The sequence below is a fragment of the Rhinolophus ferrumequinum genome, chromosome 23 (genome assembly GCF_004115265.2).
Source record: "Rhinolophus ferrumequinum isolate MPI-CBG mRhiFer1 chromosome 23, mRhiFer1_v1.p, whole genome shotgun sequence".
Taxonomy (NCBI): Eukaryota; Metazoa; Chordata; class Mammalia; order Chiroptera; family Rhinolophidae; genus Rhinolophus; species Rhinolophus ferrumequinum.
The window spans coordinates 15,760,831-15,787,453 of NC_046306.1; the positions used below are offsets into that span (position 1 = coordinate 15,760,831).

The following is a 26,623-nucleotide window of genomic DNA, read 5'->3' on the forward strand; positions in this document are numbered from 1 at the left end:
TGCTGCCTCCCAAATTGTCCTTCAGCCAGTTTCCCTCACCTTCTTTGAAATATTTGGAAAGGATAGTCACATGTGCTGCCTTTCCTGTCTAATGTGCTATCTTTTGATCACAGTTGATGTAGCTTCCATTCTTCTTCTTATTTTTTTATTGAGGAATATTGGGGAAGCGTGTTTTTCCAAGACCCATCAGCTCCATGTCAAGTCATTTATTTGTTGCTTTTTTCAATCTAGTTGTGGGGGCCGCAGCTCAGCTCCAAGTCAAGTTGTTGTTTTCAGTCTAATTGTGGAGGGCACAGCTCACTGGTCCATGTGGGAATCGAATCGGCAACCTTGGTGTTATGAGCACCGCGCTCCAACCGTTGAGCCAACTGGCCACCTGTGACTTCCAGGCTAATCAGAGACTGCCCAGTTTCCAAATAGAGTAGCCTTATTCTCCTCCACCTTTCTGCAGCACTTAGTGATGTGGATAGGGGCATTCCTTGGGTCCTTTTCATTTGACTCCAATGACCACGAATTCTCTTGGTTTTCCTCCTACCTCTGCAAAAGCCATTTTTTCTGCCTCCTCCTCTTCTTCCGGCACAATGTAAGCATTCCCAAAGCTTATCTCATCCACCTTCTCTCTCTACACCCTCCTCTTGGAAGCTTTATGGATTCTCTATTGACTTCTGTAGATACAGCCTCTCAAATGGATGTCTCTAGCCTTGACTTCTTTTTGGAGACACAGAAATATCTACCCCTCTGCCCAATGCGTAGGTCTACTTGATGGCCCTCACATTCCTCTGCTCCTGAGTTCAAGTTTGTCCTTGAACCTACCTTTCCCTTCTACCATCTTTGCTTGGTGAATAGATCTACCCGCTCCCAGTCACACTGGCTCAAAGCCTTGGAGCCTCTTGAGTTGCTCCTGTCCTCCGTATCCCTGTCATGGCTGCTACCTCTGAGAGTCTGTGTCCTTCCCCAAGGTTCTCATTGCATCTGCCCCTTCAATGGCTTCTCTACATCACACATACACACACACACACACCATGGGCCAAGTACTATGCCTTGTGCTAGGGATTCAACAGAGAATTAGACAAAGTCCCTGCCTTCAAGGGCCTGACAGGTGGGACAGACATGAGAACAAGGAATCGCCACTTACTATGACAAGTGCTTTGGGATAAAGGATAGCATGTTTGCTCTAGCATCCCTTCAGAGGAGCTGCCATCCCAGAATTGAGAAGCCTGACAAGGCTACCAAATGGAAATAACATTTAAACTGAGACCTGAAAGTAGGAACAGAAGTTGGCCAGGTGAAGGTTAGGGAAGAAAAGAAGGGAAATGAGGGAGATGAGCGCTAGAGGCCGAGGGAACAGATGGGCAAAGACTTGGAAATTGGGTAGCGTAGGGTTCACTGCAGGAACTAGTGGCAATTCAGTACGGCTGAGGGGTAAAGCGTGAGGAGGGGTGGCGAGAAATGAGGCTGGAGGAGTAAGCAGGGCCCAGTTCATGTAGAGTTTTTTGGGTAAGGAGTTTGGAATTATTCTGAGAACAATGGGGAGCCCCTGATGAGTTTTCAGCAATGGAAGGACATAATACGCATTTTAGTACGTATTACCTACAATGTAGAAAATCGACTCGAGGTAGTCAGGTCTGGAGGCTTGTTAGAGCACGGTTAAGAAGCTTGATGTCATCTAGGTGAAAATGATGGTGATGGATAGAGAAGAACGTGTGCATTTGAGCGATGTTCATGACATAGGGTTGCTGTATTTGTGACTGAGTACGTACGTCGGAGAAAGCAAGAGGGGAGGAATCAAGGTTATGGATGGACATGCCCTTCACAAAGGAGGGAACACTTGGGGATGACCTGTTTTAGGAAAAGGTGATGAGTTCAGCTCTGTATATTTCCGTCTGATGTGTCTGTGGGTTAGCCAACGCAAGATGTCCAGCTGGGGTTAGGTTGGTGCAAAAGTAATTGCAGTTTAACAGGTTAAAAATAATTGCAAAACCCGCAATTACTTTTACACTAACCTAATAGTTGGATACATGGGTTCGCGCTCAGGAGAGGAACTAGAAATCATCGGATGATACCTGAAATAGTTAGACCAGATGAGGTCATGTGGGAGGGCCTGGAAGGAAAGCCTTATTTTAGGGATGGGCCTGAGTTAGGAAGCAAACAGAAGGTGGGGAAGTGGAAGGATAGCAAGTTTAGACAAGTCGTTCAAAGGTTTAGCTATAAACAGGAGGAGGAACATAACGCAGTAACTAGAGGACCCTGGGTTTTTGTTTACTTGCTTATTTGTTTGTCCTACGAGGGACACAACATGCTAATAAGAGGGTCTGCCAATTTCTAGTTCAGGGCCTTTTAGGTCAACCCAATCCCTTTGACAAAGTGCTAGCACAGTTGGGCTGATATTCCAGGAATTAGGCGTCAGATAAGGAGACCTTGCCTCTAAGAGGCCACAGGCTGCTTCAAACCTCTCCTCCAGGATAAGGATTGACTCAGAGAACTCGTTTTTCAGGATGGCTTATCCAGGTCCCTGGGGATGTTCTCCTCCCAAAGGACAGAGTCCAGCCCTACAGAATGTGTCTCTACCTTTGCAGGACTCAGCTGCAAGTGCCAGGGAAGGAATTCAGCAGAATAGACATTAGCTCTGGTGGTAGAGCTGCAATGAGCTCCTACGGTGTCATGTGACAAGCAGAGGCCTAGAATACGCCAGGAAACTCCTGGGAGTGACACGATTCCCATTTTGCAGATAGGAGACTGAAGCTAGGAGAAGTACGAGCGCTCTGCCTCTCTGTTCCCATAGCAACCAGTGCACGTCCCTGTCATTTTGCCCTGTCGTTGTCAATCTATTCAACTAGATGTAAGATTTTTGAGCTCAAGGACCATCTCTCACTAATTGTTGCCTGTAGAAAGCTGGGCACATAGTTGGTGCTTAGGAAATATTTGTTTCGTGAATAAAGGAATGAAATGGCCAAATCAGGATGCAAACCCACAATTGTTAGCAAAGTCTCTGCTCACCCCACTCCACCCTGGGGTGTCCCTATGACAGCCACAGAACAACAGTTAAGAGTTCCTCCTCCTGGCAGAATGCCCTTCTTGCACACCCTCACCCACAGAGCCAGAAATTTTTCAGGTGGAGAACACTGTATACTGGCTGACCGTTTTTCCCATTACACCAGGGAAATGGAAAGAATTTTTCCACTCATTCCCTTCACAGTTCCCCAGACACAGTCAAGATCTCTTAATTCCTCTCCCCCTCCCCCTCTGCAGTTGGTCTCACTCACCCAGCCTTCTCTGGACCACAGTGATTATTAAGCTGAACCCCCAACCTCCCCATACCCCTCCCCCACTGTGAGTTGGCTTGGTTCTCTGAGTCTTCATTCCAACAAAGTCTCTCTCCTTTGCCTCTTCTTTCTAGACTCTCCTCCATACCCCACACCCATGCTTAGGGTCATGGAAGTGGCTCCCTCCACCTGTGGGTGATTGTGGGCCTCTTGTCTCATTAGCTTCCATCTCTCAGCCTTGACTCTTCATTTCTCTAGATCAGTAATTTTTAAACTACGGGGTGGAGTGGGGAGGGGTCATAGACCCCTTTGAGAAACTGATGTGGACTATGGGCCTTCTCCCTCCAACAAAATACATGTCCCTGTAAATACAGCATTTTGCATTGAAAATTGAGTGCACCCCAATAAAGAACTCCTTCTCTAGTTGGTCTTTCTCTTTCTCCTCTCCCTCTAGAATTCTGGTTGTTGTTGACTCCCAGATCAATCCATCTGGTCTCCTTTCAGAAACAGAAGCTTCTCCCTACCATATTGTTACCCATATCATTAACAACAGCGGCAAGCTTTGTACCACATTTTTCTCGCATCAACTGATTTCATACTCTCAACAACCTTAGGAGGAAGGAACTATTATTGTCCCATTTTTACAGATGAAAGAACAGTTTGGTTAGGTGTTTTGCCAATATCACACAGCTTTAAGTCCAGGGTCTCTTTCCTGGGCATCATGGTGTGTTGCCTATTATCAGCTGCTGTTTTCTTTCAACTTTCCCACTTCAAATCTACCTCAGCCCCCTCACCACCAAGGTGTTTTTTCTGTTATTCTTCACTGCTGTTTTTTTGTTTTTTTTGACCTCCCCCCCTCTCTCGCCTGAATTGTACCTCCTTTATCACCTGCCCCTCTTCTCTAAAGCCCTCTGTTTCTCCCCCATCCACGCCTTCAACTGACCACAGGTGGCTTCTTTGCAGTTACTTGAGCACATGTGAGCCACGCAAGGGTTTCATTTCCCTTTCCACTCTCAGCCCAGCTGTGCCAGCCCCTGAGACCTTTGCTGGCCCTAAGTGGGGCACTCCAGCCCCTTCTGACGGAAGCATAAAAACCCTGTTTCACTTTGTCAATGTTTTCAAGACTTATTTGACTTAGGATCCTTTTTTTTCCCTATAGAATGCCTATGACTCTTTCTCAGTCCCCATTTCTGGGACTGCCATACCTGAAATCCAGGTAAGAGGAAGGGAGGAGACACCTAGTTGAGCACCTACTTTGTGCTAGGTCCCATGCATGGCATGGGGACACAAAACTCAACTTTTAAAGGCTCCAGCTTCCAGGTACTTCCAGGTAGCTTACTGATTGGACACCTGGAAGATCTAAGAGGATTGATCCAAATCCATCTACTGCCAGTCTATCGATAGTTAGGGGCCTCTCTGAAGCATGGCCGCAGCGAAACTGCTGCTCAGACCCTACACGAGAAACACCTGGCTGTTGGTTAACCTCTTCCTCCTCAGCTCAAATCTCAGACCAGCCTGATAATTTTAGTTCAGTTAATCACAATCACACTTTTGTTCTTAGTGTGATAGAGTTGTATATCCTCACAAAAGCAATTTCTAAAACAGCGAAGTGTCATATACAGGGAAATGCACATATCAAAAGTACGCGGCTTGATTCCTTTTCACCAACTGAACGTATCTGTGTAACCTGCACCTAATCGAGAAGCAGAGTTTGCCAGGCCCCCCCAAAAAACCCTCTTTGTCCTTCCTTCTTGTCTTACCCTGAAGGTAACCACTATCCTGATGACTTCTAACAGTACAGATTGGTCTTGCCTGGTTTCGTCACACAAAAACAATTTTAGAAGAAACAGACCATCCTCTTGTCCATCTCCTAGACATGCATTTTGATTGATGAATGATTGATGGATTCAATTCGTCATTCACCAGATGTTGACTGCATATAAAATGGACCCAAAATCTTCTGAATTGAACCAAGGACCTGCAGCCTCAAAGGGGCTTTGGTTGTAAACTGACCTTCCACTGGGCCACCAGAATCCCAAAGTATGTTCTTAATAAAAAGCCCAGAACATGTCTGCATGCCCATCTGATCACCTCCTCTAAAATTCAAGTTCATGCCCACTGCTCTTTTCCTTTCCTTTCCTTTCCTTTCCTTTCCTTTCCTTTCCTTTCCTTTCCTTTCCTTTCCTTCCCTTCCCTTCCCTTCCCTTCCTTTCCCTTCCCTTCCCTTCCTTTCCCTTCCCATCCTACCCCGTCCTATCCTATCCTCCCATTCTTTTTCCGAAGAAAGGAGATTAGAGACTCTGGGGAAGACCCTGCCCCACCACCCAGAACTCCAGCCTTGATTACTCCTTGTGATGGAGAAATCATCATCTTATAAGGCTGTCTATTGCATTTTACAGACAGATCTGGAAAGTTATCTTTAAACTGTTAAATACACACACACACACACACACACACACACTCCCCCCAAAAAACTTTCTTGTTTGAGCTCAAATCTGCTTCAGTTTTCACTTACTAATTCTAGTCCTGCCCTCTGCAACTTCCCAGAATCAGTCAATTCAATAATCAGGTTTTGGGTGCTTCCTCTCTGGCAGGCTCAGATGCACGTGTGGTGGGCTCCCTGAACCCCACAGTGCTTCCTGTGGGGAACCGGGATTGACCACGTCAGGGATATAACTAAACCAGCATCTACCAAGAAACATACCACTGGATACTAATCCCCAGCAATGCTTTATGAAAATAGAGCTCTGAGCTCAAATGAGTTGTGCAAAATGCTACAAGCTCTGTGGTCAGTTTCTAGTATCTCCTCATACATTACCACAGATAAGACTCTGGGAGGTTCTGAAGCATGAAAACCCTGTTTCACTTTGTCAATGTTTACAAGACTTATTTGACTTAGAATCCTTTTTTTCTACAGAATACCTATAACTCTCAGAATCAATGTCCCCCAGAACAGGACACAGGCCAGTTAGCTTCAAGCGTCCTCCAAAGCTGCACTGTCCAATCTCGTAGCCATTAGCACATAGTGATACTGAGTCCTTGAAACGTGGTTATTCCAAACTGAGATGTAAAATACACACCGGACTTTGAAGCCTTAGTACAAGAGGAAAACAAAATATTGATAATTTTTATATTAACTCTATATCGAAATAATACTATTTTTGAAATACTGAGCTAAAATACATGATTAAAATTGTATTTCTTTTTCCTTTTTAAAATGTGGCTACAACAAAATTTATAGTTACGCATGTGGCATGCATTATGTTTCCTCTGCTGCGTGTTGCTCCAACATTCCAGGCCTGTTGTGAAAGCTTTGTTAGCCTACACAGGGCCATGTGAGAGGAAGGGGGCGGGTAGCTCAGAGGAGGAAGTGCGGGGGGAACTGTGGGAATTCATAGCTCCTAAGCTTAACAGAGGGTGGTCAGGAAGTGGTGACTAAGCTGAGACCTGAAGATGAGAAGGAGTTAGCCAGGGGAAGGCAGAGACAATAGCATGTGCCAAAGAAGAACTGTGAGTACCCCAGGCTGTCCGGGATAGATAGTAGGGAGTGACCCAACCTGAGACCAGAGTGGGCAGCAAGGGCCAAGATTTGGGGGGCCCGGTAAGCCCAGGTAAGTGGTTTCTTCTGAGGGCATTAAGAAGCCACTGAAGCATTTTCAATGGGGTGAGACTTGGAAGATTTGCATTTTAGAAAAACTACCCTGACGTTTGGGTGGGGCATAGGTGAGTGTGGGACTAAGCTAGAGGTAGAATGGCCTATTCACAAGCTGTGGGAGTCTCTCGGTGTGAGATGATAAAAGTCTAGACTATGTTACAAGCCCTGGAATTAAGGAAATCCAGTGTCTGGGAAAGAGAGTTGAAGGTGGGATCCATGGTCCCGGCTGCTACTTGGAGATGGGACCAGGCAAGAAGGTCATGTCAAGGTTGATATCCTGGTTGCTGAACAGTGAGCTGTGATGGGAAAGCAGAGGTCTATGGTTAGGGGAAGGCGATAAGTTTAGGATCATTCAAGGTAAGTTTGAGAAGTACGTGGGGCATACAAATGGGGATGCCCAAGATGAAGTGGATAGTCAGGTCTGGAGCTCAGAACAGAGCTTTGGGGTGGAGTTAGAGTCGACAAGAAATCTCTCCTATCAGCCCCAGGTTCCTCATGTGCAAAAGGGGAATGTGATCTACTTCTAAGAGTTAGTGTGCTGCTTAGATGATGTAGCGTGTGGAATATACCTGGCCCTGTGTAGGCACATAGTAGGTGCTCAGGGAATCTTGGCTTTTTGTTTCAGAGGGTCTATCATCTCCATTTCCTACATGATCAAACTCATCAAGATCTTTACAGTACCCACACCAGTGTTTTCTAACGTTCCAGGGCAGTGATGTAGAGATGTTGCTAGAAAAAGTTGTGGATAAGGGGGAGTGAAGATAGCTCCCTCTACCTGGGTAGCCCTAGAGTAGGAAGGGGGTGAGCATTTGGTACTGTGTGGTGGAGAAAACTCTGGATTGGAAGGCAGGAGTATACAGTAAGTCCTCACTTAACATCTTTGATAGGTTCTTGGAATGGTGGTGAAATGACGTATAATGAAACCAATATACCATATGCTGAATGATATAAACAAGAGTTAAAGTCCTATGATATCAACATTATAACAAGCAATGCTGAACGAAATGAAGTTATTTGAGGACCTGCTATAGGCCACTTGTCCCAACCCTGCTAACAGCAAATTAATAAACCGTGCCTATTCTAAGCCTCAGTTTCTCCACTGGTTCAAGGAGGGGACTGCCCGCTGAACCCTCCTCTTGTTGTGTCCTTGCCGTGTCCTCGCTCCCAGAAAGCCTCTTCCCTTCTCTAGACCCACAGAAAACATCACTTCCTTGAAGATTTGGCTCACTCTGGGTCTCCTGGCAGCTCCTTCCTGGGGCAGAGGGCCAAAATCCTGACAAGATTAAGAAGAGGCTTTGGGATGAGGCCAGTCTGGGAAAACAGGAAAGATGACGAACCAAGCTCCCCCCACCCTCCAGGGGTTGTTTATTCCAGTGTTCCCTCAGCTGAATTTTCTGGATACACAGTAACCCTTGACTTTTCATCCTGTGCCCAGCCTCTGCCCCTACAGCACCTAGTCCACCCCTATGACATAGAGCTCATGGGCTGGGCCTGTTCTCGTGTCCACTTGGCCACCTGCACCGAACTCCTGGAAAGCAGGAAGGGCACAGATGTATCCTAACTGAGTGCCTACCACGTTCCGTGGGAGGAACTGTCCTGTCACACAAGCCTCCTCAGCTCCCTGGGGTCAGCAATGTTCTTCCCATTTTCAGCCATGGAAACTGAGGTTCAGAGCGGTGACCCAGGTCACCAGCGTGTTGGTGTCAGATCCAGAAGTGGGGAGGGGCAGAAAGGAGAAGGACATCTTATCCGTTAGGAACATATTCTTTGGAAGCTGATGAACCTTGCTTGATTTGAATTCTGATTCTGCCACTTCCTGCCTGTGGAATTTGGGCAGATTCCTAGTGGGGGGTTCCGGGGGGTAGTGGTCAAGAGCACAGGCTCTAAGATGGATCAAATGTCAGTTCCACCGTCTGCTAGTATGTGACCTTGGGCAAGTTCCTTCGTCTCTCTGCACTTCAGTTTCCACAGCTGTAAAACAGGATAATTATAGCTCCTACCACATGAACTTGTTGTGCGGATTAAACGTGTTAATCCATGTGGAACACTTAGCACAGTGTCTGGCCCATGGGCCAGCTCCATCTATGTCAGCTATGGTTTGAATGCAGACCTCACTGACTCTGATTACCACCTGTTCCCCAGCTTGTCACTCGTCACCATGGTGGCTCACTTAGCTCTTGGCGGATGGTAGGCTTGCTGTCTGAAGGAATGATTGGGAATTAACTCGGTGTTTCTGAAAACAGGCTTCTAACAACACGTGGGAGTAGGATTGTGAAGCAAGATGATTTTCAGGAGTTTCCCAACTAACTAGCAAGTGATTGTTTTTTGCATGCTAGTATGAACTTTAAAATATTTCCAGACTGATTTTCCCTTTCTGATTACAGAAGCAACTTATGCTCATTGTGAATGGTTCGAAATGTTACCTAGAGCTAGAAAGCAGAGTTGAATTCCTAAATAATCCTGTTTCGAAAGAGGGGCCTCTGTTTCTCTGAGGCGTGTCTTCCCAGACTTCTCCTAGACCTAGTTTTTGAGCTCCACAGTGTGCCTCACACGGCAGAAGTAGAGATGACTGTCTGTACCTTAGGGGAGGGCACACTTGGGGTGGGACACAGAATTTGACGGAGCACTTAATCAGCAATTAAAGTCACCATAGTTCCAATGACTCATTCGCTCTGCACGCACTTAACATTCAGGGTTCTGGGACCTGGAAATGAGAAATCAAAGTCCTACTTGGCTTTGGAGGGAGACCTGAGGTTGAATCACCAAAGAGACCCTCTGGTGCATTTGCCCCCTGATTATGTGCGTGTCAGCTAAGCCTCAGACAAAGGGCAGGATGGGTGATAGAGCGCCCCCAACCCCAGCCCAGAGAATAACGTTTCCCCACCTCACTCACTGTGCGTAGGAATCAGACAGGCTGGGCTTGCCACAGGTGGTTTCTGTGTCCTTGAGCAAGTCACTTCCCTTCTCTGAGCCTCAGGTTCCTTATTTGAAGAAAGCAGAATCTTCTTGCCTTGAAAGGTACTTTCCTTCCTTCCTTCCTTCATTCATTCGTTCATTCATTTATACAGGATGGTATCTACTAAGAGTGTGGGGGGAGTACTGAATAAACATGGCCACCTAGGAAAAAAAGGATTAGGTCTTGTGGTAGACTGTATTTTGTTCAGCAAATATTTACTTCCCCTAGCCCTCCTCACCATGGGAGGAATATACTTCCTCACTTGTTGATATCGGACTTAGCCATGTGACTTGCTTTGGCCAAAAGAATATGTGTGGAAATGACAGAGGCCAGCTCCAAGACACCGAGTGCTTCCATTTACCCTTCTTGAGCAACTGTCCTTGGCCTTGAGAATCACGAGTACCCAACAGGGGGGCTCTTTCAGCCTGGATTCAGAATGGAAGATGCATGAAGCCGCCCTGCACTCCACCTGGAGCCTGGAGCCCCACCTGCCCAGCCCAGCCCAGTTGAGCCCTGATAAACCCTAGCTGACCCACAGACTTCTGGGTAAGAAATGAATGTTTGCTGTTTTAAGCACTGAGTTTCTAGAAGTTGTTTTGTATGCAGTATTGTTGTAGCAAAATCTGACCAACGTGGGTCCCTAACTCACTCCTTTATGTGGCCTTTAGCTTGGGTCTGAGGAAGGAGTCTCTGATTAGGTGATATTTGACCTGAGATCTGAAGGTTAAGAAGGAGTTAGTTATGTGGCCAAATGGGGGAAAAGTGTTCCAGGCAGAGGGAACAGCAATGTTTTGGCCCTGAGGCTGGAGAAAACTTGGCCTGTTCAGGAATAGAATTAAGGCCAGTGGGTGGAATGTTTGGTAAGGGAAGGGAAAGAGGTCTGAGGTCCAGATCCATATGTTCCATGGGGCACTTCACATTTCCACTTAGATGTCTCTCAGACACTTCAAACTCAAAACACCAGATCCACAGCTGAACTTGTGGTCTTCTCCTAGACCTCTCCTTCTGTTTTCATTTCTCCATCTCAGTTGACGACACCAATATCTACGTACACAGTCACCCAAGCTACAAAGCTGGACCTCATGCTTAACTCCTCCCTCTCCCTCCACACTCACATCTAATCTGTCTTCAAGTCTTGCCAGTTCTATTCCACTCATTCTCTCATATTTTCCTCCTTCTCTCCACTGCCCTGAGATCACCCCAGTTGAAGCTGCTATTACCTCTTGCATGGCTGACAGTATTAGCCACCTCCCCAGCTTCCCTGCCTGTTCTCTTAGCCCTCTTCCAATTAGTCCTCCACATGGTAGCTGATGGTCTTGTTTAAAAACAAATCATCTCTGGGGCGGCCAGTTAGCTCAGTTGGTTAGAGCGCGGTGCTTTTAACAACAAGGTTGCTGGTTCGATTCCTACATGGTCCACTGTGAGCTGCGCCCTCCGCAACTAGATGGAAACAACTACTTGACTTGGAGCTGACGAGTCCTGGAAAAACACACTTAAAATAAATAAAAGTTTAAAAACAAAACAAAAAAGCAAATCATCCCTCAAGCAGTGAATGGATAAACAAACTGGTACATCCGTACGATGGACTATTATTCAGCGATAAAAAGGGATAAGCTAAGTTTTGGAGATGGATGGCGGTGATGGTTGCACAATAATGTCAATATACTTAATTCCACTGAACTGTACATTTAGAAATGGTAAAATTTATGTTATGTATATTTTATAACCCCCCCCCCACACACATACACACACGAAAAATGAGCTATGAAGCTAGGAAATAAGAAGCTATGAAGAGACATGGAAAAACCTTAAATGCATATTGCTAAAGTGAAAGAAACCAGTCTTAAGAGGCCACATACTGTATGATTCCAAGTTTATGACATTCTGGAATAGGCAACACTACAGGAGACAGGAAAAAGATCAGTAGATTGCCAGCAGTCAAGGAGTACAGGGGGCAGATGAATAGGTGAAGCACAAGGTCATTTTAGGGCAGTGGAACTATTCTGCATGACACTCTGATGGTGAATTCACGTCATTGTACATATACCAAAACCCACTGAACTGTGCAACACAAAGAGTGAACTCTTATGTAAACTATGGACTTTAGTCAATAAAAATACAACAAAAACAAATCAAGTTTCATGACTCCTCTGATTAGATCTTCCACTGTCCCTACCCCACAACCTGGCCAAGAAAGTTGGTTTTTCCTTTGTTCTGTGGCTTAACCTCCAGTCATTCTTTAAGGCTCAGTTTAAATAGCACCTCTTCAGAGAAGCCTTCTCTCACTCCCCAGACTAGATCAGACCCCGTTTTATTTTACCTTCCCCGTCGATTGTGTTCTTCACCTCTGCAGCATTTGCACCTTTGTAATTAGATAGTTGTTTGTATTTATTTGCATAATTGCTGTCTCATAAGCCCCATGAAGGCAGTGATCACATCTGTCTTCTTCACCGTCTTACCTCGAGCACTTAGCTAGCCTAGTGCCTGTTAACATAATAGAACTCAGTAAATGTGTGGTTGGACGTAGTTTGAAATAAAAGGCCACGTAATTGCATGATTCCATTTATATGAAATATCCAGAATAGGTAAATCCATGGCGACAGAAAGCAGATAGGTTGTTGCCAGGGGCTGAGGAGGTGAGGGAATGAAGAGTGACTTCTTAACGAGTATGGATTTTCCTTTTGGGGAAATAAAAATGTTTTGGAACCTGACAGAGGTGGTGGTTGTACCACCTTGTGAGTGTACTAAATGCCACTGAATTGTGTACTTTAAAATGGTACATTTTATACTATGTGAATGTCACCCCAGATTTAGAAAATAGTTTGAAGTATTAAGCAGTGTATTTCTTTTTCTTGTACAAAGACTTTTATCCCATCACCTTTCTCAGGTTCAGACTAGTACCTTTGGCTTTGGGGGTGGTTTTTACAGCAGAAATGCAGAAAGAATAGAAATAATGTTAATTTTTTTCCTTACAACTTTTTATTATGGAAATTTTTAAGTATATACAAAAATAAAGAATGATATAATGAACCTGCACGTACCCATCATGTAGCTTTCACAGTTACTGACGTATGGATAAACTTATTTCATTGTGTGCCCCACTGACCTCCCTCCTCTATTGGATTATTTTGATGCAAATATCGGACATCATATCATTTCATCTGTAAACATTTCCTTATGTCTCTCTAAACGATAAGAACTTTAACCGTGTAACCACAATACCAGCATGACATGTAAAAAAATTAACAACAAATTCTTAATATTATCAAACATCCAGTCAGTGTTCACATACTTTTTGCATAATTTAAAAACGTATAATGTGTTTGTTTGAATCAAGATCCAAACAAAATCCATACATTGCACTGACTAATATGTCTCATAAGTCTTTTTTAATCTATAGGTTTTCCCTCTGTATCTCTCTTTTTCTAAGCGTGGGAGCTGGAATAGACAGGACTTGGAGACAGTCTCCCTTTCTCTGTTTTCAATTTATTTATTGAAGAAATGAAGTATCTGTCTTATAGGAGTTCCCATCTTCTGGATTTTGCTGACTGTATCCCTGTGGTGTCATGTAACATATTCCCTGATCCTTTTATTTCATGTGACTCATATCTTAATAGTCAGGTTAAATGCGTTTTTTAGCAAGATTACTTCACAGGTGACTTCATATATCTACCAGGAGGCATATCATGTATATTTGTCTCTCTATGAAATTCCTAGACATTGATAATTGTGGCCTAAATTTATTGTTTTGTTAAAGGTTGCAAAACACAAAATGTGAAATTCTGAGTTTTTAAAAAATCATTTCATTTACTAGTAGAAGTACTCCTGTCAAGAGAAACGTTCTCTAACCAATTATTTGCTTAAGAGATTCAGTTCATATAGGAAAAGTAGAAAAAAAGGTTAATCCTTTCCCTTTATTTAGCAATTTTCAAAATGATGAGTCGGTTCCCTGACATGTTCAAAGGGAATCCATTGAGGTTTTCCTTTTCTTTCTTTCTTTCTTTCTTTCTTTCTTTCTTTCTTTCTTTCTTTCTTTCTTTCTTTCTTTCTTTCTTTCTTTCTTTCTTTCTTTCGAATATCATGATAAACTTATGGATTTTAAATCTGCTTGATTTTTAAGCCTTATTGATACTCAAATTGTCTCATCTTCAAATTGGATTCTGAGCCCTTTTTTTTTTTTTTTTTTTAAGATTTTATTGGGGAAGGGGGACAGGACTTTATTGGGGAACAGTGTGTATTTCCAGGACTTTTTTCCAAGTCAAGTTGTTGTCCTTTCAGTCTTAGTTGTGGAAGGTGCAGCTCAGCTCCAGGTCCAGTTGCCGTTGCTAGTTGCAGGGGATGCAGCCCACCGTCCCTTGCGGGACTTGACGAATTGAACTGGCAACCTTGTGGTTGAGAGCCCACTGGCCCATGTGGGAATCGAACCAGCAGCCTTCGGAGTTAGGAGCATTGAGCTCCAACCGCCTGAGCCACTGGACCGGCCCAGATTCTGAGCCCTTTTGACATGACTCTGTACCTTCCTTACTTTCGGAAATGGCAAGATGTTCCAAGTTCATCTTGTACATTTTTTTTTTGCTCCAGATCTTGAATCAGCCACTCTCTAAGGAGCCCTGATCCTTTCGTGGGAAATGGTATTTAGATCTTTCACAATCTTTTCTCTAGTGGTGTATGCTCATAGCTATTGCATTGGTAATTGTTTCTAGACCTCTTCAGTGGGTAGAAATCAGAATTTTCAAGAGGTCTTGACTTTACACTCTTGCAGAGTTTTTACTCGACTTCTTCTATTTTGTATTTGTATTTCTTTTCTTTAGGCCAAGAGTCTTGGTTTCTCATGGCAATAACATTCGATTTATTTGCTTTATCTTGTGATAGGTAAAAATAACAGATTTTACTAATAATGTGATTACCAAATGTTTTAAGATTAAACGCCTTTTTTTTTTTTTTTTGCAGTTCTTGTTCTTTGAGTATATCCTGATGGGAACGTACAATCAAATGACTGTATCTAACGTCATTTGAAATAATTATTCCCTGAGTGTTTACACTCTCAATTTAATTCATAGTTTGATACATCTGTTTCATTTCACTTCCAAGTTTTAGGGATTACTTTATTTAAAATTAAATGTTTCTTTAATAATTATGTAGAACTTTAAAACCATCCCACAGCCAAATCTTCAAAATAAAGTATATTCAGGTTAATCTAACTTCTATATCTGTGCCCTCCACTCTAGTCTCTCCCTCTGCATAGGTATTCATTTATTTAAAAAGCTTTTTTTGTTTTTCAAATTAAAACATATAAGCATATATGTATATTTATAGCATTTATATCCCCTTTTCCTTATATAAGTGGTAGCATACTATATACACTTCTTTCATTTAACAATATATTCTGAAGTTCACTCTATGACCGTGTATAGAGCTCTCATTCCTTTTTACAGCTGCATAGTACTCCATTGTATAAATGTACCATGACTTAGTCACTTAATCCCCTGTTGACGGACATTTGGGTAGTTTGTATCCATCTGCTATTACAAAGAGTGCTATAACAAATGATCTTGTGCATAAACTCTCAGACTTTTGCCAGCATATTTTGGGGATCGATTCCTAGACCGAGTATTGCGCCATGATGCATATCTAATATTGGTGTTTGAAGTCCTAGCTTTCTGTGTGAGCTTGTTTACACTACCTCTCTATGCTTCAGTTTCTCATTTGAAACATGAGAATAATAACAGTATTTACGTCAGGGAGTTGTTGGGAGGACTAAATGGGCTAATGATTTTCAAGTGCTTAGAAGATGCCTGGTACTAAGGAGATGGTCAATAAATGTTAACAAGGGAAGGGAGTGTGGGAGTATGTGGCAAGTGGGGGCAGTAGAGTTAGATGACGAGATGGGTCTTTAAGAAGGGCGTCTGTACCTGCCCCTGCAGGAGTGGTAGGAATAGTAGAACCCAGAGGTGAAGTTTGGAGATTAAAGAAGAGATTGAATGAATAGCATATGGACTAACAGCTGGATGCCAGCATGGAAGTGGCCCCTCAGGAGCCAAATGTCCGCCCTCCCAATGCTTGGGTGACACCTACATACTCTGACCTGCCCTGAGAATTAGAGGTACTCTGAGAAAAAAGGAGAGAGAAAACCCTCAGTTGACCGCCATGGACCTGAATTTATTTAGAGTAAATCTCTGTCACTAAGCAGGATGGGCGTTACACTCAGTTTTAGAAACATTAAGTGTTTTATATATTCGTTTTACATGAGCTTATAGCCTGTGAAATTCACACCCATGATGGCATAATTTTTGGCTGATCGCTTGAGGCATGAGTAGAAGAGTAGAACATAAGAGAATGGAAGGAGGGGAGGTGGCTTTGCACATTTTACACACGAGTCTAGAGCTGTGCTGTCCACTATGGGAGCTACTGACCTGTGTGGCTAATGGCTATCATATGGGAAAACCTAGCTATAGAACATTGTCATCATTGCAGAAAATTCTAGTGGATAGGGCTGGTCTGCTCTAACCCCCAGGGAATAGCGTATGTAGAACATGGATCAGACGTGCCTAGGGCAGTAGGATGTAAACCCTGGGGCTAGAGGCCCCATCCTGGTCCCTCCATCTCTGGTACCCAAGGAAATGGGATAAAACTTGTCCTCTGAAGGTCCAAGAGAGCTGCCTGCATCCATGTGGCCATCCACGTCGTAGTCTCAGGCTCTCAGTCCCTTCTCCCTTCTCCAGGGAGTACCTGCCTGCAGTTCCAGCTCTCCATCCCCTTCCCTTCAGCCTCTTTTCCCCAAAGTTATGCCCACGTCTCTTTACCAGGATACTAGCAGGCCCCAACCCAGCTGGTCTATTTGCCCTTCATTATCTGCCAAGGCTGGATGGAGGTGGCTGGTAGGCTGCCTAAAGGTAGAGGCAGACAGGCCACCCCCTAGCTGGTTCCTACTTAATCTCTGCTGCCTCATCTTGCTGTTCCTCTAGCCAGGTCCCTGGGCCTGTCGTGTGGTGTGGAAGCCTGCCCCTTCCCTCCCCCATCTTTTTAACTTTTGAAAAAGGGGAAGTGGAACTGCCCTCAGGTCCGTCTGCTGAGCTAACAGCAAGTTCTTCTGCAGCCCTCCCAGCCGAAACTACTCAGGTGACAGCCACCCACACTGTCAGACGCTTCCTCCAGAATTGCAAGGTCTGGGGAGTCTGGTGCCCCAAACCCAAAAGAACCCCTGCTCGCTTATGCCTGGTTCTGCGGTGAGGGTGTGACCATCTCACTGCTATTCCATTGCCACTCCACAAATATTTATTGGTCATCTACTCTGGGCCAGACCCTGAGAAATCCAGGACCTAGAAGACAGGTGAGGCCCCTGCCCTTTGGACATTCATCCTACTGGGAAGAACAGACAACACATAAGAAAAGGGGGTTCCTGGCAGAGGGGCTGGTTGGGAGGTGATTCTAATGATGGAGGTTCTTCTGGGCTTGGAGGGCGCTGTGGATTCTGGGCAAGGAGATGGGCTCAGAAAGGCCGGAAAAAGAGCGAGGAGGTGTGAGTATGACACAAGCTCTGTGAAGACAGGGACGGTGGCCCATTTGCCGTCTTTGAATCCTCAGCGCCTGGCCCAGAGCAGGAGCTTATTAAACAGTGAATGAATGAATGAGATAATGCTGACTGAGATAGGGGCAAAGCTGGGGGCTTCTGAGCCAGCCTTGCCTCTGTGGTCCCCTGTGCTGCCCACTGTTCCACGGGGCCTGAACCCCAGTCCCAGAAGGGTCAGCTCTGCTCCCCTCGATTCACTCTCTGCCATTTCCCCGTCTTTTCCTGAGCTGTGATCTCCACCGGGTCCCAGCTCAGGGCCATTCACAGATGTAGGTAGGTTTATCCAACCAGCTCCTCACTCAGCAATTTATCGAGTAGGGACATCAAGTGGTCAGACCCTGGAATGGCAACGGTCAAGCTGAAGACACGGAGCGACTGAGCCCAGGATCCGGGCACAGATGGGTCTTGACCCTGCATCCACACTGAATCTTTTCCCTGCTGAGCCCAGATTCCAGCCTTAGAAAGAGCTCTAACTCTGGTCACAGACGGAGGCCCTGTCCCCCCAGACAGATCCCCTAATTTAAAATTTGTATTATGACCCAATACCACTTAAAAAAAACTTGCTATTGAAGTGTAACATACACTGAGAAAAGTGCCCATATCACAAGAATTCTCACAACCTGACCCATTCGTGTCATCAACACTCATTGCCAGGATCCCAGAAGCCCTCACACTTCCTCATGGTCGTGACCTCTCAAGGTTAGCTGCTGTCCTGACCTCTAGCAGCATGTATTAGTTTTGTGTTTTTATACTTCGACACATTTGAAATCACACAGTGCATACTGTTTTGGGTCTGGTTTCTTTGGCTCAACATTGCATTGGTGAAATTCATCCATATTTCCATGTACAGTTGTTGACAGTTCATACTCATTGGTGTCTAGTGTTTCACAAGCTCATCAAGAGTCTAACTCAAGGGTGTCCAAACTTTTTTCAACGTTTTTCACCAAGGGCCATATGCAGTGAAATACACATACAGTCGGGCCACTCACTCGAGGTGAAGTACGTATTGCCTCACCTGGTTTATTTAAGTAAACTAAATATATTTTTGGAATTTGCTGCCGGCCAATTAACAATCACGGGCCGCAGTTGGCCCACGGGCTGCAGTTTGGACACCCCTGGTCTAGCTGAGCGGATCGAGCCCAACTCTGATCAAGTCTCTGGATCCAGCTGCCAACGTTGCAGGAAGCACGGTGACAAAATTTTATACATCTCTCAAACTCATAAAGGACCTCATTGATCATTTAACGGCTTATTTTTAGTAACCCTTCTCCAAGCAGGAATTTTGTAGCACTTAACCTTGGAGGATGCACCAGGGAGGAACTGTTTTTACTAAACTGGGCTTAAGCATCATATTGTGGGCTTTCGTCGAGAAGGATAAGAAACAGACCTAGGAAACCAATTGCCGGATTTGCTGTTAGAATCTTACTGAGGACCGTGTTCCTTCATTCTCTCCATAGTGGTCTCTGTACCAGAACTCCTGAATACATTTCTTCCACATCTTAATACGTAATAGGAATAGCCCTTTTCCTGGGCGGGAAAAGGTGTTTCTCTTAGCTGACAGGCCTTATTAATTATGTGGTGGAATTGTTTCCCTTGTCACAGCTGTTGCTAGAAAGCTCAGAATCAGATCTGTGGCCCATGCTTTCCCTGTGCCTAGGACTCTATAAGCTGTGTTGTCTGCACTAACATTCCCCCTGGTTGCTCTTAGCGTGCCTTCTCCCATTTCTCTTTTGTCCCTCTCTCTTCACCTTCCTGTTATTTTTTTTTTCCAACCTTTTACTCTTGATATGTCAGTTTTTGAAGGATGCAGTGAGGTGGCCACCTCAGGAACGTGGAAATGACAGTAACAGGGTTGCCTTTGAGAGTTAAACGCAGGCATGAGCTCAGTCTGTTCGGAGCAGAGAAGTGCAAAGGCGTCAGGTGGAGACAGGGCAGCATTTGATTGTAACCTGTAGCCCCAGCTCTCACCGTAGGTTTGTGGGGTCCCTAATAGGGTCTCCATCCCCCAACCAGGCCTCCTCTCCACACTCCTGCCCTGTGATTAACAGATCCGGTTCTGATCTTGGGATTTGACTGACTTCCCCTTTAGACTGTGGGGGTTGACAGTTCCCTATGTGTGTGTCTCCTGCAAGCAAAGGCAACAAACAATCAACCTGTCACTTAAACAAGAGGCAATTTATGACTTTCAGCGAAAAGAATCATTTTTACCAAAGGGATGCTTGAGTGCTTTCCAGCTGTGGTGGCTTCCACGTTCCGGAGGGTTTCCTGAGTACCTATGCCTTGTCCTTGCCTCCGTGGCCGGAAGTCCAGACCCAGAGCCAGAAAGTCAGATGGAGGCCATGAATTTGGAACTCTGGGGATCCCAGTGCTTTTTGTGTTTAGGTCTGTTTAATATTTTCTGCAGAGCTGGAAGGCAGCTTCCCCAAATGGCTATTGCTTCTTTGGGCCATCTCAATTGTAAAGAAATGGTCTTTCTAATCACAAGGGAGCAAGGAAGTGTGGCGAAGTCTTTCCTGGACTGGATTTCCCCTCGTATCAGGCAAATCTTGATACTGGCCACCGCCCCTTGACAGGTATCCCAGGTGAACAGTGGGACCACATTGGGAGGTGAGCATAATGTCTTGTCCAAACTCTAAAAGGATCGAAAGGCATGTGTTACTTCTTTACTTTCTTTTCTGATAGGACATTCTACCAACATTTCTTTGAACTGAGAAGCAGGGCTATTTTCCTGGTTCCAAAGTTGCCCTCCTGGTAGAGCAGCGGGCGGGGGAGTCACAGCCTCCTCGGAGTCTGGGACACTAGCGCCTCCCCTCGCCCCCAACTCGGCAGAATATGGTCTCCCAAGGATATCAGTCTCTTAATCCTTGGAACCTGTGAATATTTTACCTCACATGCAAAAGGCACTTTCTAGATGTGATTACAGTAAGGTTCTTGAGAAGATTATCCTGGATTATCTGGACAATGGAATGACAGTATCTTGATAAGAAGGAGGCAGGGTCAAAGTCAGAGGAGAAGATAGCAGGACAGGCAGCAGAGTCATGTAATACCGCCATCGGTGTTCCTGAGAGCTGCCTTGAGTCCTTCTGGAATAATGCGGGGATAAGGAAGCAAAGAGATACTTTTTTTAAGGAGGGTGCAGCTCACGATGGTCCATGTGGGGATTGAACCGGCAACCTTGGTGTTATGAGCGCCGTGCTCTAACCAGCTGAGCTAACGGGCCATCCCCTGCCCACCTTGTTTTAAGATAGTTAATTTTAAAAGCTAACTGCAAGCTGACCACAAACCGATCCTCTAATACTAACCTCATACTAAACTAACTCTCTCTGCCCCCCTGTCCTCTGACTGTGGCCCCATACTGACCCCTAATTCTACATTGACTGGGTCTCCAAGAAGTTGGACAAACTTCTCTCAGTTTACAGGAGTAACTCACTGAGGACTCACTATGTGCCGGACACTAGTCTAAAGATTTTACATTCATTAAGCGGTTCCATCTTCCCAATGACCCTTAGGGGTAGGCATTAATGTAGCTCCCATGTTATAGGACTTTGTGTGAAATAGATCAAAAGGGTTATATCAAATCCATTCACTCAACAAACACCTATTGTGCTCCTGCTTTCTGAGACTGAATGCCAAATGCTGGGCCCAAGGCAGACCAATCAGAGACCAAGGCAGATAAGGGAGGGGCTCCAGCCTGCAGAGCAGATAGGATAGCATGGTTTCATCTTGTCCCCGTCTGCCCCACTCGTTGGTGACCTCCTCCCCAGGTGGGGTAGCAAGGTTGGTGGGGAGGGGGGTCAAGCTGACCTCTTAGTTTCAGGTCAGGACCCTTTCCCAGAGCCTCCCTCCTCTCCAGGGGAAGAATAATCTAGGAGGTGTTGAGAAACAGAAGTGAAACTTCATGTCCAGAGTCTTGGGTGAGAAAGCGTGGGTGCAGCTTCTGAGAGCACCACTTGGCCCTGCCCTTGTGCAAGGACGTGCTGTAGCTATACCCAGCTAGGTACCAAGACCAGCAAATACCCCTTACACATGCTTCCGCCCCCATACCCTGGCAGGGCAGGTGGATCTGAAGGCAGGCTGTTTTAACTTAGCTATGTGCAATCAATTCAGCAGATGTCAGTAGCTGTTTGTTACAGACAGGTAACCAACAGGTGTCAAATGAATAGATGAACATCAATGGGGTTTCGAGCTCAACTGGGCTGCTTAGCAGCTGTGTGGCCTTGGGCACACTGCTTTCCTCTCTGAGTTTTCCCTTCGTCATTCATCGAAAGAGACCAGTGAGACCTATAGATGGTTCATTCATTCAGTCATTTCAGTCTTTCATTTTTTTAAACCTTTTTTTAAAAAAATCATGAAGTAAACAGACACAGAAAACCACACCAAAAAATTCGTGTTTTAATGAGTTATCTTAAGGCAAACATCTCTGTATCCACTACCCAAGTGAATAGAACAGAATTCGCAACACCCACCTCTCCAACTCTCTGCAGCTGCCGCTTTCCAATCTGAGCCTCTCACTGCCCCTGCAATTAACTAGTAGTCTGACTTTGTCATACTTTCTTACAATATTCTGTTTTATCACCTGGACACTGTGGTTTAGACTTGCCCATTAAAAAAAAAAAGAGAGAGATACCTCTTCAAAGCCACTTTAATTAATAGGTCTCCTTCTACCCTTTTTTTGCCTTACAAGCTATTTTTTAAAGGACCCAACCATTAGCCCCGTAGAGTTCCCTGGTCTGGGTTTTGCTGACTTCATTCATCCTTACTGTGAAGTTGAACGTGATCCTCTGTGCTCCGTGCTTCCTGCAAGTTGGCAGCTAGACCCAGAGGCTTGATCAGACGTAGGGTTTATTCCTCTGGCTAGATTCTCAGCCTTGTGTTCTTTCATCTGGTGGCACTTAATGACGTGGGAGGGGGGAGAAGGGTCCCTCTTTCTGTCTTAGCAGAGGTTGATGTTCATTGTCAATTAGTCCATTAATTCATGGGGGGGTTGCTAGTGGCCACATTCCTACCCTAGCCTTTCTTTTTCATTTACCAGTTGGAAAGGGCCTTTTAGAAAGAGACGCTTCTCCTCATTGACTCTTTGTTACTCGGTGGTACAGTCCGTACAGGAAAGGCAAGATACATGCTTGATTCTTCCTCTCTATTTGAACAGTTTTCAAGAGAATGAATCGGTTCTTTGTCCTCCTCCACAGGGGAGCAATTAATTTCTTTTCAATATCGTTCTGGACTCTAGGGTTTAAACATATTTCATGGGTTACAATCAATTACAAGTATTATTCTTTTGGAAGGCCAATTGTCCCATTCCCTTATCCCATGCCGGTGAGGGCCTCTTCAAGTTGGCTCAAGTCCTTTTGCTATAACTGTAGTGGTCTCTGCAAACGGCCTTACTCTCTGTCTGACAAGATGTACCACATTCGTCTTGTACATTTTCTGCTCCAGACCTAGAATCAGCCTTTTCTCCAAGAAAGCCTTTTTTTTTTCTTGAAGTGGGAAATGGTATTTCATGACCCCGGTCTGGGTGCTAGGGATAGCCTTTGCTACTTTTTGGTTACAAAGAAACATCTTTGATCACACATGCACACACCCTCAGCCAGAAACCAAACAGATAGCACCCTGAGTTCATGCTGATAATTTTAATTCACATTTAGGATTTTTACTTAATCTGTTTTGTATTACATCTCTCCTTCCTTCTGTATGGGTTCTCAACGATATAGGAGATGATAGAATTAGAATATCTCATATTCTAATTAAACACACAACAGTCTCAAAATGATGGCAGAAATACCACCAACAACCTAATTACTGGGAACAGTTAAAAACCTTTTCTTCTTGACATATGCCTTCCCATTCTTCATATTTTATTAGTGGTCTTGTAAATACATTGTCAGAACATATAGCTGTTACATGCTATACTATCTCCTTTCAATCCCCATTTTGCATCAGTTGTTAACAGTAATTATATATTTAATGTTCACTACCAGTCCATTTTTTTTTTTTTTGGTCTTTCTAGTCATTTTGGTTGTCTGATACTTGGTCTCTAATAGATTCTTCAGATAAGGCTCATCAGAACAATATTTCCTGAGTTCTATCCTGTTAAAAATTTGTCTAAGCCCATTATACTTAAAAGTCCGTGTTGCTGGGCATGAAATTATTAACTTACATTTTCCTTTCTTGAATATCTTAACTATACTCAATTTCTTTTTTCTGACATAAGGCATAACTCTTGAAAAACTTGATAATTTATGTTTCCTTATGCTAGTTATTATTGTTATTATTTGCTTTGATGACTGAAGGATTTTTCCCCCTTTTCTATGAAGTCCAGTAATTGTATTAAAATGTCTTGATTTATGGATGATGTGATACAGAATTGCACAACTGAAATCTATGTAATTCTACTAATAATTGTCACCCCAATAAATTAAAAATAAATTTAAAAAAATGTCTTGAATACTTATGATTATTCTTTGTTGATATTTTCAGGTATGCAGTATAAACCTTCAATATGTAATTTCAATTCATAAAAATTTCAGTAAAGTTTCTTGAATTATAGTTTTTAGTATTTGTTCTGTTCTCTTGCTTTGGTTTTCTTTCCAGGGACTCATCATTTGTATAATATATTGGAACTCCTTTGCCTAATTTCAACATTTGTCATTTTCTCTAGAATATTAAAAAATCTCTTCATTTCTTGTTGATTTAAAATATTTTCCCCTTTGTCTCTTAAGGCATTACGTAAGGTTGGGTTAATTTGCTCTGTGTTCCTTCTATTTTAGCTTTCATTTCTAAAATGATTTTTTCTTGTATTTCTAATTCTTTCCCGAGTTCTGTCACCTCATTTATAAGATTTTTGAATTCCGATTTATGGGGGTTTTTTCTTCACATCTTCCATAATTGAAAAATGTCTTTTAGGTCATTTTGAAGTCGAAGGTTTTGGTTTCGACCCGTTCTGGCATAGTATTACTCTTTGTAGGGATGTTATTTCGCTCCTAATTCTGCTTTTGCTTAAGTTAACTTTCTGTGGTATTTGACCTCAAGACTTCTCTATTGCTCGTTTTTCTGTGAAGTTCATTTTCCTATGAACTTGAAGGCTATGTTCAGAAAGCCATGTCGAACTTCATGAGCTCTCCCCACCTCCTTGTTTTCTTGTGGTTTACACAAATATGGTGGCCTGGGTTCTGAACATTTCAGCTTCATCTCCTTCTGCTCCTTTGATCCGGATCTTTCTCTTCCTTTGTCCTGATTGTCTTGACCGATCCTCCTCCATCCTCCTCCATTTTGATCCTGCTCCAAGCAATTTCTCCTCAGCAGGGGAGGCTGTCCTGGAAGGGAACCCCAGCAGGTCACTGTTGAGAGTTTGTTGGCTGTCTGCTCGGCAGGAGTGCTCCAGTCCCTCTGTCATTCCCTAGGACTCAACCTGACTACTATGGGACTGGGCAAGACCCCTCCCAGTTTCAGTTGCTGTTCTCAAATTGTCCCTCCACATGTTCCGGTGAGTACTTCCTGGCTGTTTTTCTCTTCTCAGGTCCATCACACACCCCATTGCTTCCCTATGCTGGCTGGTGGTGGGGCGTCAAAGGCCAGAGGCCAAACTGAGAACAGCCTGGGTCGGGGGGTCCCAGGCCATCTGATGACATGCAGATGGCTACCGCGGGTTGTGCGCCCCTCCCCCCATTTCGGTGTTCATGAGGATACCCAGGTTGGCTAATTTTTAAAGCTAATGTTGTCTGTGAGTTTTCCTTTTTGCCAGTTTTCCCTGTTTATTTTTATGTGGGAATTGGAAGAGATTTAAAAAAATGATGCATTGCTACTATCTCCCCAGCCAGTTCACTATTTTTGATGCCAGGACCCATCCTGGGCCATAGGGAAGATAAGAAATACTCAGTGTGTGTAAATGTGTGTAAGGTTCCTGGCCATCGTAAGCGTCCTGTAAACGAGCTGCTCCTCCCTTCTGCTGCCCTGCAACCCTGTCTGACCGTCTCATGTAACTCATGCAGGTTTGACTTCTGGTCCTTGTGCCAGGCTCAGAGGATGGGGCCTGAGGTGGTGTAGGCCCCCAAACCGACTGCCCTGTGGCTGAGTGACCCTTGGACTTTATGCTCTTGCCTTGCCCTACTGGGACCCCTCTGGGCATTTCCTCCTAGAGCAGGATTTGGAGAAGAGAAGAAGGTAAAGACCGCTTCTACCCCCGCACCCCCATAAAAGGGGTGGTCCAGGCGGCTGAGAAGCCAGCTGTGAGCCTGCCGCGCCACCTGCTGGCTATTTGTTTAATTGCAGACAGGAGCGCCGTGCCCTCTCTCCACTCAAGTCAATGAGGTGAGTTAATCCTTTCTCCCCCTAGTTGGAAAAAATGTATTTATGTTAAAACGATGACCATAAGGGGAATTAGAAAGTTTTTCCACATGCTTCCACTGCTTAGACAAGCATGACTTTAACAAATAAAGCCTATATTTACTCTAAGGGGGCTGGGCTGGTGTGTCCTGCCCTTCTGGTTCCTGAAAAGGGGTCCAGAGACCCCCGGGGCATTTACACTAGCAACGAGGAGAGAAGGAGCTCAGTTTCTGCAGCCTGAAAGATTTGGGTTTGAATTCCCTTCACCAGTCACAATCTGGCGGGGGCGGGGGGAGTAGAAGTGAATTCACCTGGTTTTGAATCTGTCTGTGCTAGGTGCGTTAGCACCCTCTGTGTCCTCCACCCCGCAATCCCCAAAAGATGTCCACGTCCTAATCCCCGGAACCTGTGAGTATGTTACCTCCCGTGGAAAAAAGGGCTTTGCAGATGTGATTAAGGTTGCAGAACTTGAGACGGGGAGATTACCCTGGGCCCAACCTAATCACACGGCCTTAAAAGCAGAGAACCCTTCCTGGCGTCAGTCAGAGCCATGGGGCATTGCCGGCTTTGAAGATGGAGACCAGGGCCATGAGCCAAGGAACGCGGGCAGCCTCTAGAAGCCGGACAAGGCAAGGAGACAGATACTCCACAAGAGCCCCCGGAAGGAACCAGCCCTGCCGACACCTTGATTTTAGCCTGTGGGACCCGTGTTGGATTTCTGACCTCCAGAACTGTAAGATAATAAAGCTGTGTTGTCTTAATCACTAATTTTGTGGTAATTCGCTACTGCAGTGATAGGAAATGAATACACTGTAACGTGGGGGTAATAACAGTACCTACTGTAGGTTGGTGGGGAG

The 26,623-nt window shown here is 44.7% G+C and overlaps 1 long non-coding RNA gene across 2 annotated transcripts; it reads left to right on the forward strand.

Annotated features, from left to right (window-relative positions):
* The first annotated feature begins 6,700 nt into the window (after nucleotides 1-6,700).
* On the forward strand, nucleotides 6,701-26,489 carry LOC117015680 (uncharacterized). Of its 2 annotated transcripts, XR_004421774.1 has the most exons (4): nucleotides 6,701-6,773; nucleotides 10,103-10,420; nucleotides 24,744-25,604; nucleotides 25,713-26,489. It is a non-coding gene; the product is annotated as an uncharacterized LOC117015680 (long non-coding RNA). The 2 variants fall into 2 exon arrangements; XR_004421773.1 differs by having other exon boundaries at nucleotides 24,744-26,489.
* The last annotated feature ends 134 nt before the right edge of the window (nucleotides 26,490-26,623 follow it).